Raw genomic sequence first — 22778 nt, forward strand, 5'->3', positions numbered from 1 at the left:
GCTGTGGACACTTTCTGGAGGTCCAAGATCCGTATGCTCCACGACCGCTGGACTAAGCGTGTAAATGTAGGAGGGGACTATGTTGAAAAATAAACGTGCTAGGTTTTCTAAAATGGACGCCTTCTACCTTAGGCCACGAACTTATCAATCACCCCTCGTAAACTTGGACCAGCGTTCAGGTTAGTGAGTCTTCAAAAGGACTAGGAAAGATTAAAGCAAGTTTGGAACTGAGCAGAAATGGAGGAGGTGTGAGGGAACACAAGATGGATTTGTGATAGAATGGAAAGCGGGAGAGATCAAGTGACTGATGGAGTAACAGTGCATGCACAAACAAAATGGTTACATTATTAGTAAATGTCAAAAAGTCTCAAGGTACCACCACACACAGCGTTCCCCCTCCCTCTCTTTCACCACTCGATAGGGAATGTGCACTCTGGGATCTTTAGGTTCCTGAGTGTATCTTCTTTGGAGGATATTGCAAAGCGAGAGCGAGACAAAGGAAGGCGGGGAAAGAGAGGGAGAGAAAGCAGTGGGGGGAGAGGAGGAGGGGAGAGAGAGAGGAAGAGAGAAGAGAGAGTGAGAAGAAGTGGGGAAGAGAGTGAGAGAGGAAGGGGAAAGCAGAAGAGAGAAAGAGGGAAGGAGAGTGAGAGAAAGAAAGGGGTAGGGGAGAGGAGGGAGTTGGGGAGGGGAGAGAGTAGAAGGGTTGGTGGAAGAGGGAGAGGGGGAAGGGGTGTGGGGCAGAGAGGGAGATGGGAAAGGGAGAGAAGAAAAGAGTGGAGGAGTGAGATAGGAGAGAGAGAGAGAGGCTCTGAGAGATGAAGGTAAGGGGAGATAGAAGAACTGGGAGATGGTGGAGAGCAGAACGGCAGGACAGAGAAAGAGGGTGAAAGGGGAGAGAGAAAGTTAAAGTGGCGAGAGACAGGAATTGGGAGAAAGAGGAAGGGACAGGAGAGAGAGTGATGAAAGCAAAAGGAGAGAAAGAGGGATTGCAGGAGGGGTAGAGAGGGAAGGATGAAGAGGAGAAGAGGGTGGGAGAGAGAAAGGTAGAAGTGGAAGAGAGAAGGAGGAGGAGGGAGAGAGGGTTAGGGTGTGTGAGAATGAGGGAGAGGAGGGGGAGTGAGAGAGAAGCGTGCGAGGGGATGGAAGAAAGGGAGGAGGAGGGGTGTGACAGAGTGTGGAAATGGGGGTGGGAGAGAACAGAGCAGGTGAAGGAGGGAGGGAGAGAGAGGAGGGGGATGAGGAGGGAGAGAGGAGAGGGGATGAGGAAAAGAGAGAGAGAGCTGAGGATGGGGAAGGGAGAGAGAGAAAGGGGGAAAGCAGTGAGAGTGTTAAAATATAGATACTGATGAGATGAGAGGTATGCAAACTTATAGAAGGAGAAAGTAAGTGAGGAGGAAGGAAGGAGTAAGGGAAAAGGAGGAGAGAGGGGCAAAGGAAAGGGGAATGGGAGGAAGGGGAAGGGAAGAGGAGGAGGGATGAGGAAGGGCAGAGAGAAAGAGAGAGACTTTAAGGGGAGGGTGAGAAAGAGAGAAGAAGGGGAAAAGTTAGAATGCGGAAGCTGGGAAGGAGGAGAAGAGAGAGAGAGGAGGGCAAAGGGCAGATAGAGTAAGAGGGGTTAGAGTACGGAAGTGGGGGAGGGAGAGAGCAGAACAGGGAGCGGTAGAGGGAGAGGAAAGCAAAGGGCAGATAGAGTAAGAGGGGTTAGAGAGAGGAAGTGGGAACAGAGTACGGAAGTGGGGGAGGTGGAGAGTGAGAGAGTGCAGACGTGGGGGAAGAGACAGGAAGTGGGAAGAGAGTACGGAAGTGGGGGAGGGGAGAGCGGAACAGGGAGGGGAGGGGTAGGAGGGCAAAGGGCAGATAGAGTAAGGGGGGTTAGAGAGAGGAAGTGGGAACAGAGTACGGAAGTGGGGGAGGTGGAGAGTGAGAGAGTGCAGACGTGGGGGAAGAGACAGGAAGTGGGAAGAGAGTACGGAAGTGGGGGAGGGGAGAGCGGAACAGGGAGGGGAGGGGTAGGAGGGCAAAGGGCAGATAGAGTAAGGGGGGTTAGAGAGAGGAAGTGGGAAGAGAGTACGGAAGTGGGGGGAGGAGAGAGCAGAACAGGGAGGGGAGGGGTAGGAAGGCAAAGGGCAGATAGAGTAAGAGGGGTTAGAGAGAGGAAGTGGGAACAGAGTACGGAAGTGGGGGAGGGGGAGAGTGAGAGAGTGCAGACGTGGGGGAAGAGAGAGGAAGTGGGAAGAGAGTACGGAAGTGGGGGAGGGGAGAGCGGAACAGGGAGGGGAGGGGTAGGAGGGCAAAGGGCAGATAGAGTAAGGGGGGGTTAGAGAGAGGAAGTGGGAACAGAGTACGGAAGTGGGGGAGGTGGAGAGTGAGAGAGTGCAGACGTGGGGGAAGAGACAGGAAGTGGGAAGAGAGTACGGAAGTGGGGGAGGGGAGAGCGGAACAGGGAGGGGAGGGGTAGGAGGGCAAAGGGCAGATAGAGTAAGGGGGGTTAGAGAGAGGAAGTGGGAAGAGAGTACAGAAGTGGGGGAGGAGAGAGCAGAACAGGGAGGGGAGGGGTAGGAAGGCAAAGGGCAGATAGTGTAAGAGGGGTTAGAGGAAGTGGGAAGAGAGTACTGAAGTGGGGGAGGGGTAGAGGGAGAGGAAAGCAAAGGGCAGATAGAGTAAGAGGGGTTAGAGAGAGGAAGTGGGAACAGAGTACGGAAGTGGGGGAGGGGGAGAGTGAGAGAGTGCAGACGTGGGGGAAGAGACAGGAAGTGGGAACAGAGTACGGAAGTGGGGGGAGGGGAGAGCGGAACAGGGAGGGGAGGGGTAGGAAGGCAAAGGGCAGATAGAGTAAGGGGGTTAGAGAGAGGAAGTGGGGGAGGGGGAGAGTGAGAGAGTGCAGACGTGGGGAAGAAGAGACAGAGCAAAGGGCAGATAGAGTAAGAGGGGTTAGAGAGAGGAAGTGGGAATAGAGTACGGAAGTGGGGGAGGGGAGAGTGAGAGAGTGCAGACGTGGGGGAAGAGAGAGGAAGTGGGAAGAGAGTACGGAAGTGGGGGAGGGGTAGAGGGAGAGGAAAGCAAAGGGCAGATAGAGTAAAAGGGGTTAGAGAGAGGAAGTGGGAAGAGAGTATGGAAGAGGGAGAGTGAGAGAGTGCAGACATGGGGGAAGAGAGGAAGTGGGGGAGGGGAGAGCAGAACAGGGATAGGGAGGGGTAGAGGGAGAGGAAAGCAAAGGGCAGATAGAGTAAGAGGGGTTAGAGAGAGGAAGTGGGAAGAGAGTACAGAAGAGGGGGAGGGGGAGAGTGAGAGAGTGCAGACATGGGGGAAAGAGAGAGGAAGTGGGAAGAGAGTACGGAAGTGGGGGAGGGGTAGAGGGAGAGGAAAGCAAAGGGCAGATAGAGTAAAAGGGGTTAGAGAGAGGAAGTGGGAAGAGAGTATGGAAGAGGGAGAGTGAGAGAGTGCAGACATGGGGGAAGAGAGGAAGTGGGGGAGGGGAGAGCAGAACAGGGATAGGGAGGGGTAGAGGGAGAGGAAAGCAAAGGGCAGATAGAGTAAGAGGGGTTAGAGAGAGGAAGTGGGAAGAGAGTACAGAAGAGGGGGAGGGGGAGAGTGAGAGAGTGCAGACATGGGGGGAAGAGAGAGGAAGTGGGAAGAGAGTATGGAAGTGGGGGAGGGGAGAGCAGAACAGGGATAGGGAGGGGTAGAGGGAGAGGAAAGCAGATAGTGTAAGAGGGGTTAGAGGAAGTGGGAAGGGAGTACTGAAGTGGGGGGAGGGGGTAGAGGGAGAGGAAAGCAAAGGGCAGATAGAGTAAGAGGGGTTAGAGAGAGGAAGTGGGAACAGAGTACGGAAGTGGGGGAGGTGGAGAGTGAGAGAGTGCAGACGTGGGGGAAGAGACAGGAAGTGGGAAGAGAGTACGGAAGTGGGGGAGGGGAGAGCGGAACAGGGAGGGGAGGGGTAGGAGGGCAAAGGGCAGATAGAGTAAGGGGGGGTTAGAGAGAGGAAGTGGGAAGAGAGTATGGAAGAGGGGAGAGTGAGAGAGTGCAGACATGGGGGAAGAGAGGAAGTGGGGGAGGGGAGAGCAGAACAGGGATAGGGAGGGGTAGAGGGAGAGGAAAGCAGATAGTGTAAGAGGGGTTAGAGGAAGTGGGAAGGGGAGTACTGAAGTGGGGGAGGGGTAGAGGGAGAGGAAAGCAAAGGGCAGATAGAGTAAGAGGGGTTAGAGAGAGGAAGTGGGAACAGAGTACGGAAGTGGGGGAGGTGGAGAGTGAGAGAGTGCAGACGTGGGGGAAGAGACAGGAAGTGGGAAGAGAGTGCGGAAGTGGGGGAGGGGGAGAGCGGAACAGGGAGGGGAGGGGTAGGAAGGCAAAGGGCAGATAGAGTAAGAGGGGTTAGAGAGAGGAAGTGGGAACAGAGTACGGAAGTGGGGGAGGGGAGAGTGAGAGAGTGCAGACGTGGGGGAAGAGAGAGGAAGTGGGAAGAGAGTACGGAAGTGGGGGGAGGGGTAGAGGGAGAGGAAAGCAAAGGGCAGATAGAGTAAAAGGGGTTAGAGAGAGGAAGTGGGAAGAGAGTATGGAAGAGGGAGAGTGAGAGAGTGCAGACATGGGGGAAGAGAGGAAGTGGGGGAGGGGAGAGCAGAACAGGGATAGGGAGGGGTAGAGGGAGAGGAAAGCAAAGGGCAGATAGAGTAAGAGGGGTTAGAGAGAGGAAGTGGGAAGAGAGTATGGAAGTGGGGGAGGGGAGAGCAGAACAGGGATAGGGAGGGGTAGAGGGAGAGGAAAGCAGATAGTGTAAGAGGGGTTAGAGGAAGTGGGAAGGGAGTACTGAAGTGGGGGAGTGGTAGAGGGAGAGGAAAGCAAAGGGCAGATAGAGTAAAAGGGGTTAGAGAGAGGAAGTGGGAAGAGAGTATGGAAGAGGGAGAGTGGAGAGAGTGCAGACATGGGGAAGAGAGGAAGTGGGGGAGGGGAGAGCAGAACAGGGATAGGGAGGGGTAGAGGGAGAGGAAAGCAGATAGTGTAAGAGGGGTTAGAGGAAGTGGGAAGGGAGTACGGAAGTGGGGGAGGGGTTAGAGGGAGAGGAAAGCAAAGGGCAGATAGAGTAAGAGGGGTTAGAGAGAGGAAGTGGGAAGAGAGTATGGAAGTGGGGGAGGGGAGAGCAGAACAGGGATAGGGAGGGGTAGAGGGAGAGGAAAGCAGATAGTGTAAGAGGGGTTAGAGGAAGTGGGAAGGGAGTACTGAAGTGGGGGAGGGGTAGAGGGAGAGGAAAGCAAAGGGCAGATAGAGTAAAAGGGGTTAGAGAGAGGAAGTGGGAAGAGAGTATGGAAGAGGGAGAGTGAGAGAGTGCAGACATGGGGGAAGAGAGGAAGTGGGGGAGGGGAGAGCAGAACAGGGATAGGGAGGGGTAGAGGGAGAGGAAAGCAGATAGTGTAAGAGGGGTTAGAGGAAGTGGGAAGGGAGTACGGAAGTGGGGGGAGGGGTAGAGGGAGAGGAAAGCAAAGGGCAGATAGAGTAAGAGGGGTTAGAGAGAGGAAGTGGGAACAGAGTACGGAAGTGGGGGAGGTGGAGAGTGAGAGAGTGCAGACGTGGGGGAAGAGACAGGAAGTGGGAAGAGAGTACGGAAGTGGGGGAGGGGAGAGCGGAACAGGGAGGGGAGGGGTAGGAAGGCAAAGGGCAGATAGAGTAAGAGGGGTTAGAGAGAGGAAGTGGGAACAGAGTACGGAAGTGGGGGAGGGGAGAGTGAGAGAGTGCAGACGTGGGGGAAGAGAGAGGAAGTGGGAAGAGAGTACGGAAGTGGGGGAGGGGTAGAGGGAGAGGAAAGCAAAGGGCAGATAGAGTAAAAGGGGTTAGAGAGAGGAAGTGGGAAGAGAGTATGGAAGAGGGAGAGTGAGAGAGTGCAGACATGGGGGAAGAGAGGAAGTGGGGGAGGGGAGAGCAGAACAGGGATAGGGAGGGGTAGAGGGGAGAGGAAAGCAAAGGGCAGATAGAGTAAGAGGGGTTAGAGAGAGGAAGTGGGAAGAGAGTATGGAAGTGGGGGAGGGGGAGAGCAGAACAGGGATAGGGAGTGGTAGAGGGAGAGGAAAGCAGATAGTGTAAGAGGGGTTAGAGGAAGTGGGAAGGGAGTACTGAAGTGGGGGAGGGGTAGAGGGAGAGGAAAGCAAAGGGCAGATAGAGTAAGAGGGGTTAGAGAGAGGAAGTGGGAACAGAGTACGGAAGTGGGGGAGGTGGAGAGTGAGAGAGTGCAGACGTGGGGGAAGAGACAGGAAGTGGGAAGAGAGTGCGGAAGTGGGGGAGGGGAGAGCGGAACAGGGAGGGGAGGGGTAGGAAGGCAAAGGGCAGATAGGAGTAAGAGGGGTTAGAGAGAGGAAGTGGGATCAGAGTACGGAAGTGGGGGAGGTGGAGAGTGAGAGAGTGCAGACGTGGGGGAAGAGACAGGAAGTGGGAAGAGAGTACGGAAGTGGGGGAGGGGAGAGCGGAACAGGGAGGGGAGGGGTAGGAGGGCAAAGGGCAGATAGAGTAAGGGGGGTTAGAGAGAGGAAGTGGGAAGAGAGTACGGAAGTGGGGGAGGAGAGAGCAGAACAGGGAGGGGAGGGGTAGGAAGGCAAAGGGCAGATAGAGTAAGAGGGGTTAGAGAGAGGAAGTGGGAACAGAGTACGGAAGTGGGGGAGGGGGAGAGTGAGAGAGTGCAGACGTGGGGGAAGAGAGAGGAAGTGGGAAGAGAGTACGGAAGTGGGGGAGGGGAGAGCGGAACAGGGAGGGGAGGGGTAGGAGGGCAAAGGGCAGATAGAGTAAGGGGGGTTAGAGAGAGGAAGTGGGAACAGAGTACGGAAGTGGGGGAGGTGGAGAGTGAGAGAGTGCAGACGTGGGGGAAGAGACAGGAAGTGGGAAGAGAGTACGGAAGTGGGGGAGGGGGAGAGCGGAACAGGGAGGGGAGGGGTAGGAGGGCAAAGGGCAGATAGAGTAAGGGGGGTTAGAGAGAGGAAGTGGGAAGAGAGTACGGAAGTGGGGGAGGAGAGAGCAGAACAGGGAGGGGAGGGGTAGGAAGGCAAAGGGCAGATAGTGAAAGAGGGGTTAGAGGAAGTGGGAAGAGAGTACTGAAGTGGGGGAGGGGTAGAGGGAGAGGAAAGCAAAGGGCAGATAGAGTAAGAGGGGTTAGAGAGAGGAAGTGGGAACAGAGTACGGAAGTGGGGGAGGGGAGAGTGAGAGAGTGCAGACGTGGGGGAAGAGAGAGGAAGTGGGAAGAGAGTACGGAAGTAGGGGAGGGGTAGAGGGAGAGGAAAGCAAAGGGCAGATAGAGTAAAAGGGGTTAGAGAGAGGAAGTGGGAAGAGAGTATGGAAGAGGGAGAGTGAGAGAGTGCAGACATGGGGGAAGAGAGGAAGTGGGGGAGGGGAGAGCAGAACAGGGATAGGGAGGGGTAGAGGGAGAGGAAAGCAAAGGGCAGATAGAGTAAGAGGGGTTAGAGAGAGGAAGTGGGAAGAGAGTATGGAAGTGGGGGAGGGGAGAGCAGAACAGGGATAGGGAGGGGTAGAGGGAGAGGAAAGCAGATAGTGTAAGAGGGGTTAGAGGAAGTGGGACGGGAGTACTGAAGTGGGGGAGGGGTAGAGGGAGAGGAAAGCAAAGGGCAGATAGAGTAAGAGGGGTTAGAGAGAGGAAGTGGGAACAGAGTACGGAAGTGGGGGAGGTGGAGAGTGAGAGAGTGCAGACGTGGGGGAAGAGACAGGAAGTGGGAAGAGAGTGCGGAAGTGGGGGAGGGGAGAGCGGAACAGGGAGGGGAGGGGTAGGAAGGCAAAGGGCAGATAGAGTAAGAGGGGTTAGAGAGAGGAAGTGGGAACAGAGTACGGAAGTGGGGGAGGTGGAGAGTGAGAGAGTGCAGACGTGGGGGAAGAGACAGGAAGTGGGAAGAGAGTACGGAAGTGGGGGAGGGGAGAGCGGAACAGGGAGGGGAGGGGTAGGAGGGCAAAGGGCAGATAGAGTAAGGGGGTTAGAGAGAGGAAGTGGGAAGAGAGTACGGAAGTGGGGGAGGAGAGAGCAGAACAGGGAGGGGAGGGGTAGGAAGGCAAAGGGCAGATAGAGTAAGAGGGGTTAGAGAGAGGAAGTGGGAACAGAGTACGGAAGTGGGGGAGGGGGAGAGTGAGAGAGTGCAGACGTGGGGGAAGAGAGAGGAAGTGGGAAGAGAGTACGGAAGTGGGGGAGGGGTAGAGGGAGAGGAAAGCAAAGGGCAGATAGAGTAAAAGGGGTTAGAGAGAGGAAGTGGGAAGAGAGTATGGAAGAGGGAGAGTGAGAGAGTGCAGACATGGGGGAAGAGAGGAAGTGGGGGAGGGGAGAGCAGAACAGGGATAGGGAGGGGTAGAGGGAGAGGAAAGCAAAGGGCAGATAGAGTAAGAGGGGTTAGAGAGAGGAAGTGGGAAGAGAGTATGGAAGTGGGGGAGGGGAGAGCAGAACAGGGATAGGGAGGGGTAGAGGGAGAGGAAAGCAGATAGTGTAAGAGGGGTTAGAGGAAGTGGGAAGGGAGTACTGAAGTGGGGGAGGGGTAGAGGGAGAGGAAAGCAAAGGGCAGATAGAGTAAAAGGGGTTAGAGAGAGGAAGTGGGAAGAGAGTATGGAAGAGGGAGAGTGAGAGAGTGCAGACATGGGGGAAGAGAGGAAGTGGGGGAGGGGGAGAGCAGAACAGGGATAGGGAGGGGTAGAGGGAGAGGAAAGCAGATAGTGTAAGAGGGGTTAGAGGAAGTGGGAAGGGAGTACGGAAGTGGGGGAGGGGTAGAGGGAGAGGAAAGCAAAGGGCAGATAGAGTAAGAGGGGTTAGAGAGAGGAAGTGGGAACAGAGTACGGAAGTGGGGGAGGTGGAGAGTGAGAGAGTGCAGACGTGGGGGAAGAGACAGGAAGTGGGAAGAGAGTACGGAAGTGGGGGAGGGGAGAGCGGAACAGGGAGGGGAGGGGTAGGAAGGCAAAGGGCAGATAGAGTAAGAGGGGTTAGAGAGAGGAAGTGGGAACAGAGTACGGAAGTGGGGGAGGGGGAGAGTGAGAGAGTGCAGACGTGGGGGAAGAGAGAGGAAGTGGGAAGAGAGTACGGAAGTGGGGGGAGGGGTAGAGGGAGAGGAAAGCAAAGGGCAGATAGAGTAAAAGGGGTTAGAGAGAGGAAGTGGGAAGAGAGTATGGAAGAGGGAGAGTGAGAGAGTGCAGACATGGGGGAAGAGAGGAAGTGGGGGAGGGGAGAGCAGAACAGGGATAGGGAGGGGTAGAGGGAGAGGAAAGCAAAGGGCAGATAGAGTAAGAGGGGTTAGAGAGAGGTAGTGGGAAGAGAGTATGGAAGTGGGGGAGGGGAGAGCAGAACAGGGATAGGGAGGGGTAGAGGGAGAGGAAAGCAGATAGTGTAAGAGGGGTTAGAGGAAGTGGGAAGGGAGTACTGAAGTGGGGGAGGGGTAGAGGGAGAGGAAAGCAAAGGGCAGATAGAGTAAGAGGGGTTAGAGAGAGGAAGTGGGAACAGAGTACGGAAGTGGGGGAGGTGGAGAGTGAGAGAGTGCAGACGTGGGGGAAGAGACAGGAAGTGGGAAGAGAGTGCGGAAGTGGGGGAGGGGAGAGCGGAACAGGGAGGGGAGGGGTAGGAAGGCAAAGGGCAGATAGAGTAAGAGGGGTTAGAGAGAGGAAGTGGGAACAGAGTACGGAAGTGGGGGAGGTGGAGAGTGAGAGAGTGCAGACGTGGGGGAAGAGACAGGAAGTGGGAAGAGAGTACGGAAGTGGGGGGAGGGGAGAGCGGAACAGGGAGGGGAGGGGTAGGAGGGCAAAGGGCAGATAGAGTAAGGGGGGTTAGAGAGAGGAAGTGGGAAGAGAGTACGGAAGTGGGGGAGGAGAGAGCAGAACAGGGAGGGGAGGGGTAGGAAGGCAAAGGGCAGATAGTGAAAGAGGGGTTAGAGGAAGTGGGAAGAGAGTACTGAAGTGGGGGAGGGGGTAGAGGGAGAGGAAAGCAAAGGGCAGATAGAGTAAGAGGGGTTAGAGAGAGGAAGTGGGAACAGAGTACGGAAGTGGGGGAGGGGAGAGTGAGAGAGTGCAGACGTGGGGGAAGAGAGAGGAAGTGGGAAGAGAGTACGGAAGTAGGGGAGGGGTAGAGGGAGAGGAAAGCAAAGGGCAGATAGAGTAAAAGGGGTTAGAGAGAGGAAGTGGGAAGAGAGTATGGAAGAGGGAGAGTGAGAGAGTGCAGACATGGGGGAAGAGAGGAAGTGGGGGAGGGGAGAGCAGAACAGGGATAGGGAGGGGTAGAGGGAGAGGAAAGCAAAGGGCAGATAGAGTAAGAGGGGTTAGAGAGAGGAAGTGGGAAGAGAGTATGGAAGTGGGGGAGGGGAGAGCAGAACAGGGATAGGGAGGGGTAGAGGGAGAGGAAAGCAGATAGTGTAAGAGGGGTTAGAGGAAGTGGGACGGGAGTACTGAAGTGGGGGAGGGGTAGAGGGAGAGGAAAGCAAAGGGCAGATAGAGTAAGAGGGGTTAGAGAGAGGAAGTGGGAACAGAGTACGGAAGTGGGGGAGGTGGAGAGTGAGAGAGTGCAGACGTGGGGGAAGAGACAGGAAGTGGGAAGAGAGTGCGGAAGTGGGGGAGGGGAGAGCGGAACAGGGAGGGGAGGGGTAGGAAGGCAAAGGGCAGATAGAGTAAGAGGGGTTAGAGAGAGGAAGTGGGAACAGAGTACGGAAGTGGGGGAGGTGGAGAGTGAGAGAGTGCAGACGTGGGGGAAGAGACAGGAAGTGGGAAGAGAGTACGGAAGTGGGGGAGGGGAGAGCGGAACAGGGAGGGGAGGGGTAGGAGGGCAAAGGGCAGATAGAGTAAGGGGGGTTAGAGAGAGGAAGTGGGAAGAGAGTACGGAAGTGGGGGAGGAGAGAGCAGAACAGGGAGGGGAGGGGTAGGAAGGCAAAGGGCAGATAGAGTAAGAGGGGTTAGAGAGAGGAAGTGGGAACAGAGTACGGAAGTGGGGGAGGGGGAGAGTGAGAGAGTGCAGACGTGGGGGAAGAGAGAGGAAGTGGGAAGAGAGTACGGAAGTGGGGGAGGGGAGAGCGGAACAGGGAGGGGAGGGGTAGGAGGGCAAAGGGCAGATAGAGTAAGGGGGGTTAGAGAGAGGAAGTGGGAAGAGAGTATGGAAGAGGGAGAGTGAGAGAGTGCAGACGTGGGGGAAGAGACAGGAAGTGGGAAGAGAGTACGGAAGTGGGGGAGGGGAGAGCGGAACAGGGAGGGGAGGGGTAGGAGGGCAAAGGGCAGATAGAGTAAGGGGGGTTAGAGAGAGGAAGTGGGAAGAGAGTACAGAAGTGGGGGAGGAGAGAGCAGAACAGGAGGGGAGGGGTAGGAAGGCAAAGGGCAGATAGTGTAAGAGGGGTTAGAGGAAGTGGGAAGAGAGTACTGAAGTGGGGGAGGGGTAGAGGGAGAGGAAAGCAAAGGGCAGATAGAGTAAGAGGGGTTAGAGAGAGGAAGTGGGAACAGAGTACGGAAGTGGGGGAGGGGGAGAGTGAGAGAGTGCAGACGTGGGGGAAGAGACAGGAAGTGGGAACAGAGTACGGAAGTGGGGGAGGGGAGAGCGGAACAGGGAGGGGAGGGGTAGGAAGGCAAAGGGCAGATAGAGTAAGGGGGTTAGAGAGAGGAAGTGGGGGAGGGGGAGAGTGAGAGAGTGCAGACGTGGGGAAGAAGAGACAGAGCAAAGGGCAGATAGAGTAAGAGGGGTTAGAGAGAGGAAGTGGGAACAGAGTACGGAAGTGGGGGAGGGGAGAGTGAGAGAGTGCAGACGTGGGGGAAGAGAGAGGAAGTGGGAAGGGAGTACTGAAGTGGGGGAGGGGTAGAGGGAGAGGAAAGCAAAGGGCAGATAGAGTAAAAGGGGTTAGAGAGAGGAAGTGGGAAGAGAGTATGGAAGAGGGAGAGTGAGAGAGTGCAGACATGGGGGAAGAGAGGAAGTGGGGGAGGGGAGAGCAGAACAGGGATAGGGAGGGGTAGAGGGAGAGGAAAGCAAAGGGCAGATAGAGTAAGAGGGGTTAGAGAGAGGAAGTGGGAAGAGAGTACAGAAGAGGGGGAGGGGGAGAGTGAGAGAGTGCAGACATGGGGGAAGAGAGAGGAAGTGGGAAGAAAGTATGGAAGTGGGGGAGGGGAGAGCAGAACAGGGATAGGGAGGGGTAGAGGGAGAGGAAAGCAGATAGTGTAAGAGGGGTTAGAGGAAGTGGGAAGGGAGTACTGAAGTGGGGGAGGGGTAGAGGGAGAGGAAAGCAAAGGGCAGATAGAGTAAGAGGGGTTAGAGAGAGGAAGTGGGAACAGAGTACGGAAGTGGGGGAGGTGGAGAGTGAGAGAGTGCAGACGTGGGGGAAGAGACAGGAAGTGGGAAGAGAGTACGGAAGTGGGGGAGGGGAGAGCGGAACAGGGAGGGGAGGGGTAGGAAGGCAAAAGGCAGATAGAGTAAGAGGGGTTAGAGAGAGGAAGTGGGAACAGAGTACGGAAGTGGGGGAGGAGAGAGCAGAACAGGGAGGGGAGGGGTAGGAAGGCAAAGGGCAGATAGAGTAAGAGGGGTTAGAGAGAGGAAGTGGGAACAGAGTACGGAAGTGGGGGAGGTGGAGAGTGAGAGAGTGCAGACGTGGGGGAAGAGAGAGGAAGTGGGAAGAGAGTACGGAAGTAGGGGAGGGGTAGAGGGAGAGGAAAGCAAAGGGCAGATAGAGTAAAAGGGGTTAGAGAGAGGAAGTGGGAAGAGAGTATGGAAGAGGGAGAGTGAGAGAGTGCAGACATGGGGGAAGAGAGAGGAAGTGGGAAGAGAGTATGGAAGTGGGGGAGGGGAGAGCAGAACAGGGATAGGGAGGGGTAGAGGGAGAGGAAAGCAGATAGTGTAAGAGGGGTTAGAGGAAGTGGGAAGGGAGTACTGAAGTGGGGGAGGGGTAGAGGGAGAGGAAAGCAAAGGGCAGATAGAGTAAGAGGGGTTAGAGAGAGGAAGTGGGAACAGAGTACGGAAGTGGGGGAGGTGGAGAGTGAGAGAGTGCAGACGTGGGGGAAGAGACAGGAAGTGGGAAGAGAGTACGGAAGTGGGGGAGGGGAGAGCGGAACAGGGAGGGGAGGGGTAGGAAGGCAAAGGGCAGATAGAGTAAGAGGGGTTAGAGAGAGGAAGTGGGAACAGAGTACGGAAGTGGGGGAGGAGAGAGCAGAACAGGGAGGGGAGGGGTAGGAAGGCAAAGGGCAGATAGAGTAAGAGGGGTTAGAGAGAGGAAGTGGGAACAGAGTACGGAAGTGGGGGAGGTGGAGAGTGAGAGAGTGCAGACGTGGGGGAAGAGAGAGGAAGTGGGAAGAGAGTACGGAAGTAGGGGAGGGGTAGAGGGAGAGGAAAGCAAAGGGCAGATAGAGTAAAAGGGGTTAGAGAGAGGAAGTGGGAAGAGAGTATGGAAGAGGGAGAGTGAGAGAGTGCAGACATGGGGGAAGAGAGGAAGTGGGGGAGGGGAGAGCAGAACAGGGATAGGGAGGGGTAGAGGGAGAGGAAAGCAAAGGGCAGATAGAGTAAGAGGGGTTAGAGAGAGGAAGTGGGAAGAGAGTACAGAAGAGGGGGAGGGGGAGAGTGAGAGAGTGCAGACATGGGGGAAGAGAGAGGAAGTGGGAAGAGAGTATGGAAGTGGGGGAGGGGAGAGCAGAACAGGGATAGGGAGGGGTAGAGGGAGAGGAAAGCAGATAGTGTAAGAGGGGTTAGAGGAAGTGGGAAGGGAGTACTGAAGTGGGGGAGGGGTAGAGGGAGAGGAAAGCAAAGGGCAGATAGAGTAAGAGGGGTTAGAGAGAGGAAGTGGGAACAGAGTACGGAAGTGGGGGAGGTGGAGAGTGAGAGAGTGCAGACGTGGGGGAAGAGACAGGAAGTGGGAAGAGAGTACGGAAGTGGGGGAGGGGAGAGCGGAACAGGGAGGGGAGGGGTAGGAAGGCAAAGGGCAGATAGAGTAAGAGGGGTTAGAGAGAGGAAGTGGGAACAGAGTACGGAAGTGGGGGAGGAGAGAGCAGAACAGGGAGGGGAGGGGTAGGAAGGCAAAGGGCAGATAGAGTAAGAGGGGTTAGAGAGAGGAAGTGGGAACAGAGTACGGAAGTGGGGGAGGTGGAGAGTGAGAGAGTGCAGACGTGGGGGAAGAGAGAGGAAGTGGGAAGAGAGTACGGAAGTGGGGGAGGGGAGAGCAGAACAGGGAGCGGTAGAGGGAGAGGAAAGCAAAGGGCAGATAGAGTAAGAGGGGTTAGAGAGAGGAAGTGGGAACAGAGTACGGAAGTGGGGGAGGGGGAGAGTGAGAGAGTGCAGACGTGGGGGAAGAGAGAGGAAGTGGGAAGAGAGTACGGAAGTGGGGGAGGGGAGAGGTAGGGAGAGAGGAAGGCAAAGGGCAGATAGAGTAAGAGGGGTTAGAGGAAGTGGGAAGAGAGTACAGAAGTGGGAGAGGGGTAGAGGGAGAAGAAAGCAAAGGGCAGATAGAGTAAAAGGGGTTAGAGAGAGGAAGTGGGAAGAGAGTATGGAAGAGGGGGAGGGGGAGAGTGCAGACATGGGGGAAGAGAGAGGAAGTGGGGGAGGGGAGAGCAGAACAGGGATAGGGAGGGGTAGAGGGAGAGGAAAGCAAAGGGCAGATAGAGTAAGAGGGGTTAGAGAGAGGAAGTGGGAAGAGAGTACGGAAGAGGGGGAGGGGAGAGTGAGAGAGTGCAGACATGGGGGAAGAGAGAGGAAGTGGGAAGAGAGTATGGAAGTGGGGGAGGGGAGAGCAGAACAGGGATAGGGAGGGGTAGAGTGAGAGGAAAGCAAAGGGCAGATAGTGTAAGAGGGGTTAGAGGAAGTGGGAAGAGAGTACTGAAGTGGGGGAGGGGTAGAGGGAGAGGAAAGCAAAGGGCAGATAGAGTAAGAGGGGTTAGAGAGAGGGAGTGGGAAGAGAGTACGGAAGTGGAGGAGGGGAGAGTGGAACAGGGAGGGGAGGGGGTAGAGAGTGGAAGGGTGAGGAAAGGAATGGGGAGAGGAAGGGGGGGAGAGTAGATAGGAGACTTATGGAGGGGTTGCAAGGAAAAAGAAACCATAGGACTGTAAGTATGAGTTACTCTGTGTGTGAGGGGGAAGAGAGAGGAAATGGTGAAGGGGAAACAAGCTAGATTGGCTAGGAAAGAGGGACAGAAACAGAAACACATTGGTGAGGAAAGAAGAGAGCGCCAAGTGGCTAGAGTGAAAAGAAGAGAAATTCCTTGGGAAGGGAAATGAAGACCAGAGAACCAAAGAGTTATAGAAAACTACAGAAGAAACCAGCCCTTTGGCCTATCTAATCTGTACCAAACTATTAATCTGCCTGTACACAGACCATAGCCCTAAATATCTCTTTCATCTATTTGACTATCCAAATTTATCTTAAATGTTGAAATCAACCCCACATGCACCACATCCACTGTTAAGTTCCACACCCTCATCACCCTCTGAGTGAAGAAGTTTCCTCATATTCCCCTTAAACATTTCACCTTTCACCCTTAACCCATGACCGCTAGTTGTAGTCTCAACCAATCTCAGTGGGAAAATCCTACTTGCACTTACCCTAGCTGCACCCTTCATAACTCTGTACACCTCTATCAAATCCCCTCTTAATCTTCTTTGTTCCAGGAAATAATTTTCCAATCATTTCAATCTTTCCCTATAACTCAAGTCTTCAAATCCCAGTAACATCTTTGTAATTTTTTGTCTGTACGCTTTCAATCTTATTTACATCTTACCTGTAGGTAGTTGACCAAAACTGCACACGATACTCCAAAGTAGGTCTCACTAATGTCTTACACAATTTCAAAATAACTTCCCAACTCCAGGACTCAGTACATTGGTTTATGAGGGTCCATGTGCCAAAGTTTTCTTTATAACCCAATCTACCCGTGACACCACTTTCAAAGAATTATGGACCTATATTCCCAGAACCCTTTGTTCTACGGCACTCCTCAGTGCCTACTGCTCACCATTTAAGACGTATCGTAGTTGGTCCTCCTAAAGCGCAACGCCTCACACTTGTCCGCAATAAGTTCCACCTGCCATTTTTCAACCCATTTTTACAGCTGGTCCAGATCCTGCCGTGAGCTTTGATAGACTTCCTCGCTCTCCACTACCCCCAACCTCGCTGTCATCTGCAGATTTGCTGATCCAGTTTACCACATTATCATCCAGGCTGTTGATATACAGTACTGTGCAAAAGTCTTAGGCCTAGGTATATAGCTGACGTGCCAAAGACTTTTGCACAGTACTGTGTTTGTCAACATGGAGTGGAGAGCAAGTTTGCAAATCTGGAGGGAGCAAAGGATGTTATGAATAGCAAGGTTGGAGCATTGCGGGAGGAGTGTGGGACAGGTGGCAGAGAAGGAGTGCCAGGGCCAGATGGGGGTGTGGGTGCCGACACACCCAGCCCTAAGGCACCAGACAAGGTCATTTAATTCCAAACAATTGATTTAGTGATTATTACAGAATGTCTCTCTGGTACTTCCCATTCCCTCCCCTCTCCCTTCCTCTTTTCCCAACCATGATTCCGCTTGCCCTGTCTTCTTCCTACTTTCAGTCCATGATAGTACTGTTCAAAAACCTCAGGCACCCTAGACATATATATGTGCCTAGATTTTTGCAAAGTACTGTAGATGACAACTACGAACTCAACAGTAATCCCTGTGGCACAACACTAGTCACAGACCTCCAGTCAAAGGGGCAACCACCTGCTACCCCGCTCCAGCTTCTCCCATGAAGTCAACATCTAAACCAAATCATGACCTTGTCTTGAATGTAAGTGACTGAACCTTCTTAACCATCCTCCCCATGTGGGACATTATCAAAGGCCTTTCTAAAATGTCCATGTACACAACATCCACTGCCTTGCTTTCATCAACTTTCCTGGTAACTTAATCAGTCCCTGTCATTCCAAATATTTATATACCTGGTCTCTTAGAGTACCTTACATTAACTTTCCCACTACTGATGTCAGGCTCACTGGCCTAAAATTTCCAAGTGTATTTTAGAGCCTTTTGTAAACATTGGAACAACATTAGCTATACTCCAACACCTCACCTGTGGCTAAGGATAATTTAACTACCTCTGCCAGGGTCCCTGCAATTTCAGCACTAGCCTCCACAGGGTCCAAGGATACACCTTATCAGGCCCTAGGGATTTATCCACCTTAATTTGCTTCAAGACAGAAACACCTCCTCTTCTGTAATCTATATTGTCTCCATGACCTCGCTTCTGTTTTGCCTCACTTCCATATACTCTGGATCCATCTCCCAAGTTAATATAGATGCAAAAAATCCATTTAAGATCTCTGCCATCTCTTTCAGCTCCGTGCATATATCACCACCCTGATCTTCCAGAGGACCAATTTTGTCCCTTACTATCCTTTTTGCTCTGAACATATCTGTAGAATCCCTTAGGATTCTCCTTCCCCTTGTCTGCTGGGGCAGCTTCATGCCTTGCTTTAGCCCTTGTGATTTCCTTCTTAAGTGTTGTCTTGCATTTTTTATACTCTTCAAGTAGCTCATTTATTCCTGCCTGCCTGTACTGCTATACATATCCTTCTTTTTCTGAACCAGGACCTCAATAACACCTAAAAACCAAGGTTCCCTAAACCTGCTATCTTTGCCTTTTATTCAGACAGGAACATGCAAACTCCATGTTCTCAAAATTTTACTTTTAAAGGCTTCCCACTTTTCAAGTACACCTTTGTCAGAAAACAATCTGTCCCAATCCACACTTGCCAGATCCTTTCTGATACCATCCAAGTTGACCTCTCTCCAATTTAGAATCTCAAACCGAGGACCAGACCTATCCTTTTCCATAATTATCTTGAAACTAAGGCATTGTGATCACTAGATGCAACATGTTCCCAAACACAAACTTCTGTCTCATTGCCTAATAGGAGATCTAGTATCACATTCCCTCTAGATGGGATTTCTATGCACTGATTAAGGAAACTTTCCAGAACGCATTTGACAAACCCTTTCCCATCCAGCCCTTTTAGAGTGTGGGAGTACCAGTCTATATATGGAAAGTTAAAATCACCTACTATCTCAACCTTACGTTTCTTGCAACAGTCTGCAACCTCTCTACAAATTTGCTCTTCTAAATCCCACGGACTGTTAGGCAGTCTATAATATAATCCAATTAACATGGTCATACCTTCCTTATTCCTCAGTTCTACCCATAAAGCCTCACTAGACAAGGTCTCCAGCTTGCCCTGAGTGAGATCTGCAGTGGCATTCTCCCTGACCAGTGATGCAAACCCTCCCTCTTTAATCCCTCCCACTCTACCATGTCTAAAATAAGAGAACCCCAGAATACTGAGCTGTCAGCCCTGCCCCTTCTGCAACCAAGTCTCACTAGTGACCACAATATCATAATTCCACATGCTGATCCATACCCTAAGCTCATCTGCCTTTCCAACAATACTTGCGTTGAAATATACGCAGCTCAGATCATTAGCCCCACTATGCTCAACTGCTCAACCTTTTGATTCCTGTATGCTTAACATCTTTCTCCACTATCTGTTCTAGTGCACTAGTAACTCTAGTCTTAACCGCGCACCCCCACCCCCACCCCCACGCCCCCGTACAGCACCAGCAAACTTTTCCACTGGGATATTAGTCCCAATCCAGTTCAGATGCAAACTATCCTTTCTGTATAGCTCCCACCTTCACTGGAAGGGAGCCCAGTGATCCAAAAATCTGAAGGCCTCCCTGTGGACCATCTCATTAGCTGTTTGTAAAACAGTATGATCTTCATATTTCTGGCCTCACTAGCATGTGGCACAGGTAAAATTCCTGAGATCACAACCCTGGAGGTCCTGCCCCTGGAGGAGGGGCATTAATGGAAGATAGAGAAGTCAATGTTCATGCCATCAGTTTGGAGGCGACTTCTCTAACTTCTGTTAAAGCCCCTCCTCCCCTTCTTACCCCATCCCTGATTTAGTCATTTTTCCCCCTCCCCTTTTTGTTCTCTCTCTGCCCATCACTCTGCCTGTTCTCCATCTCCCTCTGGTGCTCCCCTCCCCCTTTCTTTCTCCCTACGCCTTCTGTCCCATGATCCTTTCCCTTCTCCAGCTCTGTATCCCTTTTGCCAATCACCTTTCCAGTTCTTAGCTTCACTCCACCCCCTCTGGTCTTCTCCTATCATTTCAGATTTCCTCCTCCCCCTCCTACTTTCAAATCTCTTACTATCTTTCCTTTCAGTTAGTCCTGACGAAGGGTTGCAGCCTGAAACGTCAACAGTGCTTCTTCCTATAGATGCTGCCTGGCCTGCTGTGTTCCACCAGCATTTTGTGCATGTTGCTTGAATTTCCAGCATCTGCAGATGTCCTGGTGTTTGCTATCTAACTCCCTGAACTCACTTTGCAGGAACTTGTCACCCTGCCATTGGTACCAATTTGGACCACAACCTTAGGCTGCTCGCCCTCCCACTTCAGAATCCTGCGGACTCTGAGATATCCCTGATCCTAGCACTTGGGAGGCAACACACCGTTTGGGAACCTTTGTTCACATTCACAGAACTTCTCTTCTGTCCCCCTGACCAACAAATCTCCTATCACTAACCTCGTCTCTTCTCCCCCCTGCCCTTCTGAGACACAAAGCCAGACTCAATGCCAGAGACCTGACCACTGTGGCTTTTCTCTGCAAGGTCGTCTCCTGCCCCCCAATAGTATCAAAGCCTGCTGTTGAGGGGAGCAGCCATAGGAGTACTCTGCATTGGCTGCCTATTTCCTGATGGTCGCCCAATTACCTGTGTCCTGTACCTTGGGTGTAACTACCTTCATGTATATCCTGTCTATCAACCCCTCAGCCTCCTGAATGATGTGGAGTTCATCCACTTCCAGCACCAACACCTTAAGACGGCCTGTTAGAAGCTGCAACTAGATGCACTTCCTGTAGCTATAATTGTCAGGGTCACTGGAGGTTGCTCTGACTTGCTACAACCCGAAAGAGGAGCATTCCAAAATCCCGCCTGGCATTCCCATTGCTCTTAATGTGCAATAAGAAAGAAATAATAATTAATGAAAAAAAGTCTTCCTACACGCTACGCCTCTCCTCATCGAAGCCTTGATGAACCAAAGTCTCAACTCTCCACTCTAATACTAGCACACTCACATAATGGCCACTCCACTTGGACCTCACTTCTTTATATTTGGCCTTGCCAAGTGCCTAATTGTGCACAATCTAATGTCTCCTCGGGAAATGTTGCACAGAAAATGTGTCGACTGCCCCTGTTTGCTGCTTTTAAACATTCTCTCCTTCTACACAATCCACTGTCTCCTCAGGAACCATGGTACGTAAAACGTGCTGACTGTCCCCACTTGCTTCTTTTAAACTTTCTCCCCTACACAATCCAGTGTCTCCCTTGGGAACTGTGTCACACAAAACGTAACCAATAATGAAAAATATAGGAATTCGGAACATTTTGTGCACCTTATAGAATGCAATAAAAGAAGTTCATGTGAAGAAAAGTTACATCATTTAGCATCTGTGCAAGAGAAGCAAGAATAGTTTTCATTCAGCACAAGGATTTTGTTCGTTGTAAATACTATATCAAATGTCTTAGCACTTTTTGCTTTTTAAAATAATGAGTATTTAAAGTTGAAATGACCAAACGGTCTTCTGTATGAAAGTATGTTCAGAGATCTGACTTCTGCTATGCAATAAGCATATGGATGTCGCAAGACCATGCCTATATTCAGCTCTGCTTTCACAACAAAATATTTCAACTTTGTTTAAACTTGCTAAAAGGAAACCTTTCCCCTATGCCTTCATGGAAAAGGTATTACGCGCAGAAGCAAACAGCTGGAGGTGCTTCTTGGAAACAAGGCTTGCGTTAGCAATATTTAATGACATCAATACTTAATTTCTATGAGAAGAATGCAGTATTCAATAGCAGTGTGAATGTAGAGTGATTTAGAAAACTCAAGAAACTCCTGTAGTAAAACATGGACACACGAGTTTAATCTGAGTGTCAAGAAAAGATAATTAACTCTGTCCATCGATCCCATTCATATTGTATCTGTTATTTTTAACAACTTTTCATGAAGTGGGAAGACCAAGAAAGCTCACAAAACTGACTAAAGAACTTTGGCATGACCCCATTGGCCTTTAACAATATTTCTCTTTCAATATTTTTATTAGTATTATATAAATTGCAGGGATATAAATACAAAGTTTATAAGGATACAAGTAATACGAATTACATTACATTTAAATCACAGTAATATGATCACAGTATCCCATATTCCAAATCAATCATGTAGAAAAAAAAGATTGAATTATGAAATGAAATAAAGTAGAATGATTGTATTTTATTAAAACGAATCTACCCCCACTACCAAAATAAGCTGGTTGGTGAAAAAGAAAAGAGAAAAAAAAACCTTACCATATAATATTATAATAATAATGGCTCAGAACCATACTTCAATAACAGTTCAAAGATTATGGCCCCATAACATTAGAAAATCATGTTTAGAATCAGAAATCGAACAACGAATCTTCTCTAGATCAAGGCACAACATAACTTCCGATAGCCATTGAACGTGAGTGGGCGGGGCAGCCTCCTTCCACTTGAGCAAGATCACAAGATGTAAGTTTACCTTGGTAAGATGCCACAGAGTGATTTTCTTTTAAAAACATCAGTGAAAATTCCTTCCCCTTTCCTTTCCAGACCTGATGAAGGGTCTCAACCATGAAAAGTTGACTGTTTACTCTTTTCCATCGATGCTTCCTGACCTGCTGAGTTCCTCCAGCAGTTTGTGCGTTTTGCTTTGGATTTCCAGCATCTGCAGATTTTCTCATATTGGTGAAAATTGTTAATTTTTTTCTCTATAAATCTACCAAATTTTCAGAAATTCTGTAAAACTTTGTTTTGCCTGAAACATTTGTGGTTTTTATGTAACAGGAAGTTGTGTTTATTTAACTTGAACCATCAGGAGGAAGAGAACTACTGTGAATGCTGTAAATCCCAAATAAAACTGAAAATGCCTCATAAGAGTGTTGCCAATAAAACTGCCATCAAGGCACCAAAGGAGATGTGCATGATCAAAAGATTAGGTTTTCAGAAGCTTCTTAAAGGGAGGGATAAGTGAAAAAAAGGTGTAGTGAGCGATTCCTAGTGTTTGCATTACCTGCGTCTGGTGCTCCTCCTCCTTCCCTGGTCCATTCTCCTCTCCAATAAGATTCCTTCTTCTACAGCCCTTTAGCCTTGCACCAATCACCTCCCAGCTTCTCACCTCATTCCCCTCCCCCAACCCACCCACCTTCCCCTGGTCTCGCCTACTACCTGCAGGTTTGAACTCCTTCCACTTGCCCCACTTCCTTATTCTAGCTTCTGCTCCCTTCCTTACTTGTCCTGATGAAGGGCTTTGGCCTCGAACATTGACCTCTCCATAGATGCTGTCTGACTTGCTGAGTTCCTCCAGCGTTATTTGCAATGAACTGCTTGTGTTGGCTTGCCAGCGACAGGAGTGATCAAAAAGAGGATGCACAAAGTGAAGAGGAGATGTTTCAGGAATGGAGCTGTAGAGACAAGCCTTGGAACAATTTGAAAATATGCAAGAGAACACTGAAACAAAACGGCGGATCAGGAGTTTTTGCAAGTTAGTGATCATACGAGTATTGGGAGAGTGAGACTTGATGGAACATAGAGAACAAATTTTGGATTGTAATACTGCATGGAAAATTGAAGGGGAGGCCAATTAAGGACCATTGTAGTCATGTTTTAAGGTAATATCTTAAAGAATAAGCATTTCAACAGCAAGTGAGCAGAAATAAAAGTGAAGGTAGCCTTTGAAAAGATTAAGGATTAGCGTATTTGTCACATG

The sequence above is a fragment of the Hemitrygon akajei genome, chromosome 13 (assembly GCF_048418815.1).
Source record: "Hemitrygon akajei chromosome 13, sHemAka1.3, whole genome shotgun sequence".
NCBI classification, from domain to species: Eukaryota; Metazoa; Chordata; class Chondrichthyes; order Myliobatiformes; family Dasyatidae; genus Hemitrygon; species Hemitrygon akajei.